This window comes from Heterodontus francisci, chromosome 38 (assembly GCF_036365525.1).
Source record: "Heterodontus francisci isolate sHetFra1 chromosome 38, sHetFra1.hap1, whole genome shotgun sequence".
NCBI lineage: Eukaryota > Metazoa > Chordata > Chondrichthyes > Heterodontiformes > Heterodontidae > Heterodontus > Heterodontus francisci.
In genome coordinates, this window is record NC_090408.1 from 13817635 (window position 1) to 13830908 (window position 13274).

Sequence of the window (13274 nt, forward strand, 5' to 3'; positions counted from 1 at the left end):
CGTGGACAATGGCCTCTTGAAATATGTGTGAATGGTTTCCTTCTTGCCTTATCAAGATGCAGATATCACATCCATGGGTAGTGTGCACTAAGAACTCCCCCTGCTGAAAGCAGGATATGACTACATGCAGGTGGTGTTTTTATTCAAAACCAAAATACTGCAGATGCTAGAAATCTGAAATAAAAACAGAAATACTTAGTTCTGGCAGCATTTGTGGAGCCAAAAACAGAGTTAACATTTCAGGTCATTGACCTTTTGTCTCTGGAATTCAAAAGGTTATGGAGTGATTTGATTCATATTTTCAAGATATTCAGGGGACAGATAGAGCAGAGAAAACCTCTTTCCACTGGAGGGGAGTCAAAGACAAGGGGCATAGTTTAAAAATTAGAGATAGGCCTTTCAGCAGTGAAGTTTAGTTTAGTTTAGAGATACAGCACTGAAACAGGCCCTTCGGCCCACCAAGTCTGTGCCGACCATCGACCATTTATACTAATCCTACACTAATCCCATATCCCTACCACATCCCCACCTGTCCCTATATTTCCCTACCACCTACCTATGCTAGGGGCAATTTATAATGGCCAATTAACCTATCAACCTGCAGGTCTTTGGCATGTGGGAGGAAACCCACGCAGATACAGGGAGAACTTGCAAACTCCACACAGGCAGTACCCAGAATTGAACCCAGGTCGCTGGAGCTGTGAGGCTGCGGTGCTAACCACTGCGCCACTGTGCCACAGGAAGCACTACTACATACAGGAGTGGTAGAAGTTTGGAACTCTTTCACAAATGGCAACTGATACTAGATCAATTGTTACATTTAAAACTGAAATTGATAGATTTTTGTTAGCCAAAGGTATTAATAGATTTGGCACAAAGGTGGGTATATGGAATTAAGTCACAGATCAACCATGATCTCACTGAATGGTAGAACAGACTCAAAGGGGTAAATGGTCTACTCTTATTACTATGCTGCTATGTAACTATGTTCCTATGACGAGATGGTGCTTGCCAAAATTGGAGCAGCCATGATTGAGGCTGGACCTGTGGCAGGGCTGAAACCAATGAAGAGGACTCATATCTAATCCTCTTTCTAAATATCCCACTTCCACCTCATCCCACAATCTTTCTTGACTTAAAAGCTGCAGATGGTCTAAACATGCACCTCTTGCTTTCCACCTCTCCTCTCATCACAATCTATTCTTCTGCCTTTTTCCTTTAAGTGTATTATTGGGGAACCATAAACATTAGCTATCCTTTACACACCTTTGCATAGAGAAATCATTTATCAACTACAGAAGAGTCGATAATCTACAAATGCCAAAAAAGAACAATTTCAAGTTAATGTAAATCATCGTATACTGATTGGGTCCTGAGAGGATAATGGTGTCAGAACATGTGCATATTTCACTATGTTTTAAGTTAGTAGACAGTGTAAATTTTTGTAAACTTCATAATTTGTTCAGAAGTACAGACAGGGGCCTAAGAACAGATTCATTTAATGATTCCCACCTTGCCCCCATGACGATGCCCCTCCCTCCCACCGCTTACCACTGCAATTAATGCATGGAAATGGGGAGAACAGAAGTTTACAGGTCTAAATCTTTGCATATGCATGGTTTGTGGAATAGCGTGCCACCAAATTAACAATTTCCTCTTGATTATGCTTTAATATACAAGAGACTATAAGGGATGTGCAGCATGTTTTCTGGTCTATTTCATAAGTAGATAAACCACACCATCATGCCATTATGTTCAGGCCAAAAGTACTAGGCACATGTATTTACAAGTAAGATGATTACACAGAAGCAAAAATACATGAAGCAAGTAGTAACATGCTTGACTTACATAATATATAAACTGCTTCAACACAAGAGGCAGTTCAAATTCCTTGTAGCTATTTTTATTTTCTTTCAATTAAGTTTCTCATGGATATTTTGCGGGAGATGACCTCTCACAATATTGCTGTTAGCTCCATTCCTTGGATGATGCAGTGTAAAGCAGGGAACTGGGGAAGTTAGGACTGTTCCTAAATTGTATATCTATCATTATTTCGTTGTTAAAACTGGGTAATTTGATGATCATGTAGATTCTTCTCAATGATCTTGTATTTAAGAAATTATTGATTTTAACAATCAAACAAGATTCTCCAGGGTAAATGATAGGTTATTTGTTTTTCAAGTTATACGTCAAATTAAATCATTTCATGCACTAATTTTGCATACCTTTTAATTCCTTTGAATAATGTACAATTTGAATTTATTCTGGAAAAAAGCTCCCTTGATGTTTTGAGATGTGTATATTTTGTTAATTCACTAACACACTGGCATGAGTTGGTACCTTATAAATAATTATTGTCTTTCAAAGGGCCAATAATTTGCATCTTGACTAATCTACAAATCAGAGAACCCGCTTGCATTATCATGACAGTTGGACTCCATTATTAAATGTAATAAGAAAAGACAACTTCTTGTTATTTCCTAAAAAAACTGAACTTGTATATTGACAGAAAGTGATGATTCTGTGATTCCAGCCTCCCATCAAGGAAATCATGATCGCAGTTTGGAGAAAAGGCTATGCTATTGTCATGCTAGGCTCCCATCTGCCAAGAATGAGGCACATTAATTTTGTCATGAACATTGATTTTATACTGTTACTGGAGGGAAGAAAGGACTTGTTAAACAGATCAGCTGTGGCTGGAAAAGACATTTACATATTAACAGACAGTGTTTGGAAGGACAAAGCAGCCATTCCCTGACACATTCAACCTACAATGGACTTTTGATCACCAGACATTAAAGGTGGGGGAGCTTGCATTCCAGGTTGACTGCTAAGATGGCCGAATACACAAATGGACATGGTCAAACCAGCTAGTCACATGACTAACCTGCTGGGCAATCTGAGTTTTTTGAATTTGTACAAACAGTTTGGGCAGAAAGCAGAATGCTCCTGGACTGAGAAAATCTCTCCTGGCTGGCTCACCACAGCCTCTCCCGTCTGCCTGCTCCCATCGCTTTATCACAAGCCTCTGAATCCACTGAAAGCACATGAACCCCAAGAAAGAAAAGTCTCCGACAGCAAATAACTTGAGAAGACAAGGTTTAAGAAGAATACTGAGCCCCAATACAAAGCTACCTATAGTCAAGGACTCTACAGTGAGCTCAAAGAACCGTAACAACAACTCTTCAGAAAATGCGTCAAACTTTTCCACTTTATTTTTCTTCTACTCTTTTCTGTCTCTATTTGCATGTGTGTATCGGGTATGCATGCTAGTGTGGGATGCGTCGTGTATCCGTATGCATTAACTGAATTAGAGTTTAAGTTCAAGTTTAATAAATTTCAACTTTTCTTCTTTAAACCTAAGAAAGCCTGTTTGTGCTGGTTTCTTTGCCTTATAATTGGAAAGCAGTGAACAAGGATTCACAAAGGGGGAGCTAAAAACACAGTGAGTTTAAAATTAAACCCTGTTACAGTAAGTCCAGGTGAAGTCTGAGAGGGACCCCTAAACAATTTTCTCACCTGGTCGTAACAATATTGTAACGAAAATTCTATGACCAACAGTTCCTATGAGCAGAGCTTCCCTCTGAGATCATAGAATCACATCTTTAATACAGAAGTCTTCTCAAATTGTCAAATTGGATGAGGATTAATCAGTTTGTCTGGCATACAGAACTGAAAGAATTGTGCAAAGTATCTTATGAGATTCCATCAAAGGGTACTAACATCATAAGGGGAAAACTGAATGCTTTTAAAAGCAATAAGTCATGCATTACAACTATCCTAGAATTATTTTGAGACACTGGGTGAGGAATATCCAGTAGGTATAATCTCGATGTGGGTTTTCAAAAACTTTTCATTAAGTTCTACATTGTGGTTTTTAAAAGGAGGCAAAAATGCATTGCATCACTGATAAAAGAGCTGGATAGTCAGAAAACTGGCTAAGCATCAAAAGCAGAATATGATGATAAATGTAGACAGCTTTGTAAGGAGGCCAGTGACTACTGGAGCTTCTCAGAGGATCTGTTTCCAGTCCTCTATTGTTTACGCTGTTTACACATTATATGGCAATGGGGTCTCCAAGAAATACCACAAGAAGGTTCTGTGGTCAGGTGTCTCCTGTACAGAATATGAAAAATATTGTCCCAGAATTTGCTGGGTAAATAGTTGAATGTGCACCCTGTCATTAGCATTTAAATACCCAGCAATTTGTGGTGAGGAAGAGATATGTTCTGAATTGCGAATGGCCACAAGTTGTTGGATAATTTGTGTCGTTAACCTTGCAAAAAACAGCAGCTCACCCTCAACCTCCCCATGAGTTTCAAGAAATTGCTGCATTTGCGCTGTCAAATGAATTAAACTCACTGCAGAAAGTTAGGTTTAGTACTTAATGATCCATATTGGATCCTTTTGTTCCTGAAATGTCACTCAACCTCTCTGGCCCAGAAAGCTTACAATTGAAACCATGGACTCTCATTCCTGCAGGTGATAATTGTTCCTTCAAGTTTTTAAGGCTTGGAGTCCCATTTTGATTGCTTTTCTTGGCGCAATTTACCTAAAATCGGCAAATCAGCACAAAAGATTGCAAACATTTAAGCATACATTGCGTTCAGCGCAAGCCGAGTTTCTGTGATCTTTTACACCAGTTTAAAAAATCATTGCTAGAAGCAGGTCCTGCCCACAAAACTGGCCGTGCCCCGAGGATGAAATAATTACCATTGGGAATTTCTGCTAATTGCATTCATTTACAGGCCTTTTGAGGGGGCTCCAAAAATTAAGCTGAATCTTTTGGGCATCAGGACACTAATAGGTACATACTAAAAACTTTTCAATATAATTTTTGTTTACTAGGAAACTGATTACTGTACCCCGACATAACTAGCAAATGGCTCTATACATTTTTTAAAAGTCATTTTCAGTTAGCTCCCTCCAAGGATCTATCCTTGGCCCCCTTCCATTTCTCATCTACATGCTGCCCCTCAGCAACATTATTAGAAAACACAGCATCAATTTTCAAGGTACGCTGACAACATCCAGCTCTACCTCACCACAACCCCTTTATCAACTCCTCCACTGTCTCTAAATCGTCAGACTGCTTGTCTGACATCCAGTACTGGATGAGCAGGAACTTCCTCCGAGTGAATATTGGGAAGCCAAAGCTATTGTCTCAGGTCCCCATCACAAACTCTGTTTCCTAGTTACTGAATCTATCCCTCTCCCTGACAAATGTCTAAGGCTGAACCAGACTATTTGAAATCTTGGTGTCATATTTATGTACAAAACTCTGGTGCGGCCGCACCTGGAATATTGCGTGCAGTTCTGGTCACCGCATTATAGGAAGGATGTGGAAGCTTTGGAAAGGGTGCAGAGGAAATTTACTAGGATGTTGCCTGGTATGGAGGGAAGGTCTTACGAGGAAAGGCTGAGGGACTTGAGGTTGTTTTCGTTAGAGAGAAGGAGGAGGAGAGGTGACTTAATAGAGACATATAAGATAATCAGAGGGTTAGATAGGGTGGATAGTGAGAGTCTTTTTCCTCGGATGGTGATGGCAAACACGAGGGGACATAGCTTTAAGTTGAGGGGTGATAGATATTGGACAAATGTCAGAGGTAGTTTCTTTACTCAGAGAGTAGTAGGGGCGTGGAACGCCCTGCCTGCAACAGTAGTAGACTCGCCAACTTTAAGGGCATTTAAGTGGTCATTGGATAGACATATGGATGAAAATGGAATAGTGTAGGTCAGATGGTTTCACAGGTCGGCGCAACATCGAGGGCCGAAGGGCCTGTACTGCGCTGTAATGTTCTATGTTCTATCCCCGAGATGAGCTTCTGACCACATATCCGGGCCATCACTAAGACTGTCTATTTCCACCTCTGTAACATTGCCCAGCTCTGCCCTGCCTCAGTTCATCTGCTGCTGAAACCCTCATTCATGCCTTTGTTATCTCTAGACTTGAATGTCCCAACGCATTCCTGGCCAGCTCCCCATGTTCTACCCTCCACAAAATTGAGATCATCCAAAACTCTGCTGCCCATGTCCTAACTTGGACCAAGTCCTGTTCACCCAAAGCCCGTGTGCTCGTTGACTTACATTGGCTCCCTGTTAAGCAATGCCTTGATTTTGACATTTTTATCCTTGATTTCAAAGACCTCCATGGCCTCGATCCTCTCTGTAAACTCTTCCAGCCCTACAAACCTCTGCGATATCTGCACTCCTCCAATTCTGGCCTCGAGCACCCCGTTGGCGGCCGCGCCTTCAGCTGCCAAGATCCTAAGCTCTGGAATTCCCTCCCGAAACATTTCTGACGATCTATGTCTTTTTCCTCCTCTAGGAAGTTCCTTACAAACTACCTCTGATCAAACTTTGAGTTATCTGTCCTGATATCAGGTCCCTCTCAGGTTCAGTGTCAAAAATACTTTTCTTGATAACGCCTTGTTAAACCCTTGAGAGGTTTTGCTATATTAAAGACTCTATATAAATGCAAGTTGTTGCAGTTGTTGATCATCCCTCAAAGCAATTAATGTGAGACTGTGGTTAACAAAGCAAATCAGATGCCATGGTACATCGCAGGGGCATCTGGTTCAAATCAGCAAAGATATTTTAAATCTCTGATCTCTGTCCATCATTAATTTTGATGACCTTATCTTAATTTTAAGTGGGTAAACCCCTCTATTAAAATAGTGAGCAGAGGAACATCATACGGGCAGGTTGATCACATTGCATTGTGAAGAGTCATTGGTCGATGTGTGCATTTTGTTCACTCGAAACTATAAAGTTAGATATTGTTTAGCCTTTACAAACTGATGTTTAGCTACAACTGCTGTTACAATGCCCGAGGATTATAAAATTAATTGTGTAACATTAGAAAATGTGTGAAAGGAGAATGAATGATTTGAACAGCATTAGAGTCATAGAGAGTCAGCACTGAAACAGGCCCTTCAGCTCACCAAGTCTGTGCCGACCATCAACCACCCATTTATACTAATCCTACATTAATCCCATATTCCCTACCACATCCCCACTTTCCCTCAATTCTCCTACCATCTACCTACACTAGGGGCAATTTACAATGGCCAATTTACCTACCAACCTGCAAGTCTTTGGCTGTGGGAGGAAACCGGAGCACCCGACGGAAACCCACGCGGTCACAGGGAGAACTTGCAAACTCCGCACAGGCAGTACCCAGAATCGAGTCACTGGAGCTGTGAGGTTGCGGTGCTAACCACTGCGCCACTGTGCCGCCCTATTAATATTAAAATTTGGATCTAAATGTCTCCAGAAGAAATTCATTATAAAAACTTGGGATGGAATATTTAACCTCTGGGAGCAAAATATTGAATATATTTAGCATACTATCACCAATAACTTATGCAGGCTCCAGGCTGTACATTTTATAAATTATATCCATATTGTTTGCTTAGACGCCTGTTATGAATTTGATTAGTATTTGGTCTTTCAATATTTTGTTCATCTTTCGGTTACCAGAGTTATGAAAACTAACAAAGCTGAAATGAACAAATGGCTCTAATAAATAACATGACACAAATATGCAATAATGCTGAAGAATTTTATATTTGATTTTCTGCATTATTGAATTAATATCATAGTTTCACGGTTATATCTCTTTTATGCATTTGATGTTATTTCATTGCTGTGTGTGGGGTCTTGCTGTGTGCACATTGGTGACCGCGTTTACCTACAAACAGCAGAGACATTAATTGGTTGTGAAGCACTTGGAAATATTGTGAGAAAGTGAAAAGTCCAAGACAAATACACATTCTTTATTAGCTTCCAGTGGCGCTATCATTGTTCCTACACACAATCAATAAAATAACCAAAGTGATACTTTACTTTTAAGGAGTCTCACTATGTTTCCAGAGCGGTAAGAGCAGTAAGTTTAATACAGATATGTGGGCCTACAGATTGAATTGATCCCTGTGGTGGATCATTTACAGGAGGCCAATGAGCTGCAGACATTTGCTGGGCATCCCCAGGTAGCTCACCGGCAAAAAGACTTGCAGTTTCAGGCCACTACGTTGCCAGCCTTCAAGTAAGTTGTGGAGGAGCGATTGGTGGGCCACAGGGAAGAGCAGAGCAGTGATCAGGAGAGAGTTATTCAGTAGCTAGCAGCAGTCTTCAGAGCCCTAATGTGGCCAGGGGATCACTTCTGCTTGTCCCAATTCCACATTCAGGTCAGTATATATCACAAAATTTACTTTAGTTTCCAGTGGCGATCGGCATCGATCTCTTTGAGAACCCGAGGTTAGGCTGTATGTACACCAGCTGCATTCAGGGCAATGCGATGCAGTAAAATGGCCATCAAACAAGTGTTAGAACTCTATTTACATATGGATAGAGCTCTTATCCAGTTGCCACGCAATCACTGTGTAAGCTCACACTTGAAGAGCAGCTAGTGGAGGTTCTGAGTATTGGTGAAACTGCGCCCCAGCGTGAATCATTACCATTAGCAGGTGAGTGAGAACTGGAGGCAAATAATGGAAAAATGCAACATAACTAGCTCAACAATGTGCTGCTATGAATTGTGAAAGATTCATAGTTTTACTGTGCCTTTTACAGCAGGCTACTGATTTTGACTACGATTGAATTACCAGCAGATTCATATTAAGAACTATAACAACAAAGAACAACTTTCAAAAATTGAATTAAAATGCTTCCATATGTGTCAAATCCCAATTTGAACATTTTGAACACCATCACCTCCAAGTCCCCTGCCATCCTGATATAGACATGTATCACCATTCCTTCATTGTCACTGGGACAAATTCTTGGAATTCCTAACCAAACATAATTGTGCGAGCACCTTCACCTCATGGACTGCAATGGTTCAAGAGAAAAATAAAATAACAATTTGAATGGTGACAGGCTGGGAAACGTTTGCATTCAGAGGAGCCTGGATGTCCTTGTATATGAATCACAAAATGTTAGCATGCAGGTGCAGCAAGCAATTCCAAAGGCAAATGGTATGTTAGCATTTGTTACAAAGGGATTGGAGTATAAGACTAAAGAAATCTTACTACAATTATATGGGCCCTTGGTGAAGTCACAGCTGGAGTACTGTGTGCAGTTTTGGTCTCCTTACTGAAGGAAGGACGTACTTGCCCCAAAGAGAGTGCAACAAAGGTTCACTAGACTGGTTTTTGGGATGAGGTTATTTTCCTATGAGGAGAGATCGAGTAGACTAGGCCTATATTCCCTTGAGTTTAGAAGAATGAGAGGTGATCTAATTGAAATGTAAAATTCTTAAGGGGGCTTGACAGGAGAGATGCTGAGAAGATGTTTCCCCTGACTGGAGAATCTAGAGCATAGGGGTCACAGTCTCTGAATAAGGGATCATCCATTTGGGACTGAGATGAGGAGAAATTTCTTCACTCAAGGGGGTATGAATCTTTGGAATTCTTTACAGCAAGCTGTGAATGCTCAATCATTGTGCATATTTGAGACAGAGGTTGAAAGATTTTTGGGACTAAGGAAATTAAGGGGTATGGGGATAATGCGGGAAGGTGGAGTTCAGGTAGATGATCAGCCATGATGTTGTTGAATGGTGGAGCAGGTGCGAAGGTCCAATGGTCTACTCCAGCTCCTATTTCTTATGTTCTCTAGTTGGGGAACCGAACAGTGACGTCACTGACACGCTGTGGAGTTAAAACTTTCTGGTCGATCCATTCTCTGAGGGTCAGGTAAGTAAAATTTCCCTGCTAAGTGTCAGTAAGACACTGATCTGTTCTGAGGGGATAAATTTACAGAATGGATGTGTAACTGGCAAATTAATTTCAATATAGTTAAGTGTGAGGTGGTGCATTTTGGTAAGAAGAACAAGAAGGCCACATACTGCTTGGATAATGCGGTAGAGAAGCAAAGGGATGTAGGGGCACAAATACAGAAATCAAGAAAAGTAGTGGCCCTGTTTAGTAAGGCCATAAAAAAGCAAACCAAGCACTGAGGCCTATTTCTAGAGGGATAGAATTGGAAAGCAAAGAACTCACGTTAAACTTATATAGAAGCTTAGTTAGACACTGACTGTGCACTCTTCTGGTCTCCATATTATGAATAAGCACTAGAGAAGGTGCAAAAAAGATTCATAAGGATGTTACCAGAACTGAAAGGATATACTTATTGGGAAAGGCTGAACAGATTGGGGCTCTTTTCTCGAGAAAAGAGAAGACTGAGGGTGACCTGATCAAGGTCTTTAAGGTTATGAATGGGTTTGATAGATTAGACATAGAGAAAATGCTTCCACTTGTGAGGGAGACCAAAACTAGGAGTCATAAATATAAGATAGTCACAAATAAATCCAATAAGGAATTCAGGAGAAATGTCCTCACACAAATCTGACAAATCCTCAGGACCTCAGGATCTAAAAGAGGTAGCTGCAGAGATAGTGGATGTGCTGGTCATGATTTTCCAAAATTCTCTAGATTCTAGACTGGTCCCAGCAGATTGGAAGTTAGCAAATGTAACACCTCTATTCAAGAAAGGAGGGAGGGAGAAAGCAGGGAACTACAGGTCCGTTACCCTCACACCAGTTGTCGGGAAAGTGCTGGAATCTATTATTAAGGAAGTCTTAACAATTCACTTGGACAATCATAGTATGATTAGACAAAGTCAACATGGTTTTTCAAAAGGGAAATTGTGTTTGAAAAAGTTATTAGAGTTTTTTGAGGATGTGACTAGCAATTTAGATAAAGGGGAACCAATAGATGTAGTATACTTGGATTTCCAAAAGGGATTCGATAAGGTGCCACACAAAAGGCTAATACACAAGATAAGGGCTCATGGTGTTGGGGATGATAATGGATGGAGGATTGGGTAACGGAGAGGAAGCACAAAGTAGGATAGATGAGACATTTTCAAGTTGGCAGGCTGTGACTAGTGGAGTGCTGCAAGGATCGGTGCTGGGGCCTCAGCTATATACAATCTATATTAATGACTAAGACGGAGAGACATAGAGTAATATATCTAAGTTTGCTGATACAAAACTAGGTGGGAATGCAAGCTGTGAGGAGGACACAAAGAGCCTGCAGAGAGATATAAACAGGTTAAGAGAGTGGGCAACAAGATGGCAGATGGAATATAATGTGGGAAGTGTGAAGTTATTCACTTTGGTAGGACGAATAGAAAAGTAGAATTTTTTAAAAAGGCATGAAACTTGATGTTCAGAGGGACTTGGGTGTACTTGTACAAGAACATAAAAATTTAGCATGCAGGCACAGCAAGCAATTAGGAAGGCAAATGGCATGTTGGCCTTTATTGCAAGGGGATTGGAGTACATGTATATAGAGCTCTTGCTACAATTGTACAGGGCTTTGGTAAGACCACACCTGGAATACTATGTTCAGTTTTGATTTCCATATTTAAGGAATGATATCCTTGTATTGGAGGTGGTACAGCAAAGGTTCACTAGATTGCTCCCTGGGATGAGAGGGTTGTCCTAGGATGAGAGGCTGAGTAAATTGTGTCCATACTCTCTGGAGTTTAGAAGAATGAGAGATGATCTCATTGAAACATACAAGATTCTGAAGGGGCTTGACAGGGTAGACACTGAGAGATTGTTTCCCCTGTCTGGGGAATCTAGCACACGGGGGCACAGTCTCAGGTTAAGGGGACGATCATGTGGGACTGAGATGAGGAAACATTTCTTCTCTTAAAGGGTTGTGAATCTTTAGAATTGTCTACCCTAGAGGGTTGTGGATGCTCCATCGTTGAATATATTTAAGGCTGAGATAGACAGATTTTTGGTCTCTCAGAGAATCAAGGGATATGGGGAGCAGGCAGGAAAGTGGAGTTGAAGCCGAAGATCAGCCATGATTATATTGAATGCGGAGCAGGCTTGACAGGCTGTATGGTCAACTCCTGCTCCTATTTATTATGCTCAAAGAGCATCAAGAATGCAGAACATGCTATCACAAGGAGCAGTTGGAGCACATGGCATATATGTGGTGGCATAGTGGCGTAGTGGCTAGCACCACAGCTCCAGCGACCCGGGTTTGGTTCTGGGTACTGCCTGTGTGGAGTTTGCAAGTTCTCCCTGTGACCGCGTAGGTTTCCTCTGGGTGCTCCGGTTTCCTCCCACATGCCAAAGACTTGTGGATAGATAGGTAAATTGGCCATTGTAAAAATTGCCCTTAGTGTAGGCAGGTGGGAGGAGAATTGAGGGAAGGTGGGGATGTGAGAGGGAAAAAAATGGGATTAATGGGCAGCACAGTGGCGCAGTGGTTAGCACCGCAGTCTCACAGCTCCGGCGACCCAGGTTCGGTTCTGGGTACTGCCTGTGCGGAGTTTGCAAGTTCTCCCTGTGACCGCGTGAGTTTCTGCCAGGTGCTCCGGTTTTCTCCCCCAGCCAAAGACTTGCAGGTTGATAGGTAAATTGGCCATTGTAAATTGCCCCTAGTGTAGGTAGGTGATAGGAGAATTGAGGGAAGGTGTGGATGTGGTAGGGAATATGGGATTAATGTAGGATTAGTATAAATGGGTGGTTGATGGTCGGCACAGACTCGGTGGGCCGAAGGGCCTGTTTCAGTGCTGCATCTTTCTATGACTATGAGATGTGTTTAAGGGGAAGCTAGACAAGGACAGGAGGGAGAAAGGACGTGCCAACATGGTTCGATAAAGAGGGGTGGTATGGGGCTCATATGGAGCATAAATGCCGATACAGACCAAATGGCCTGTGTCTGTGCTGTAAGCTCTATATAACTTTCGATAACACAGCTGAAAAACTTCTGGAGTCATTCAAGAAATAGTTTGATTATGCAATTGGGAGACCACAAGTTTAATTGGAAGGATGAACTCAATGGATGAACTGGTTTCTATCATCTGTACTTATTTTGTGATCTTATTACAATGATGGGCAAACCACCATCATGTTTAGGCTGCAACTAGATCATTGCAAATGTCAGAATCTGCATTCCATCTCCCAGGCTACCCATAGGCACTGCCACGGAATATCTACTCATTTCCATTAATTTGATAACAATTGAGAAGAAAATGTTGAACCCTCCCCTTTTGGTTCACACGCTTCACATAGCACTGGGTAACACATTCCGGAAGGGAACTTCATTGTAGCCCAAGAGAAAAATAGTTGAAAAGTGCTTGTGAATGTCACTTTTTCCAGCTGTAACCCCTTGCTGCAGCCATAAGGATACATGGAGCAATGAGAAGCGACTCCCTCAAACTGATGGCAGATGAGATTTTGCAGTCACATGGTTCCCAGGGACTATCAACAATTCTGTCCAAGCAATTTCCTGCTGAATCTCATCCTC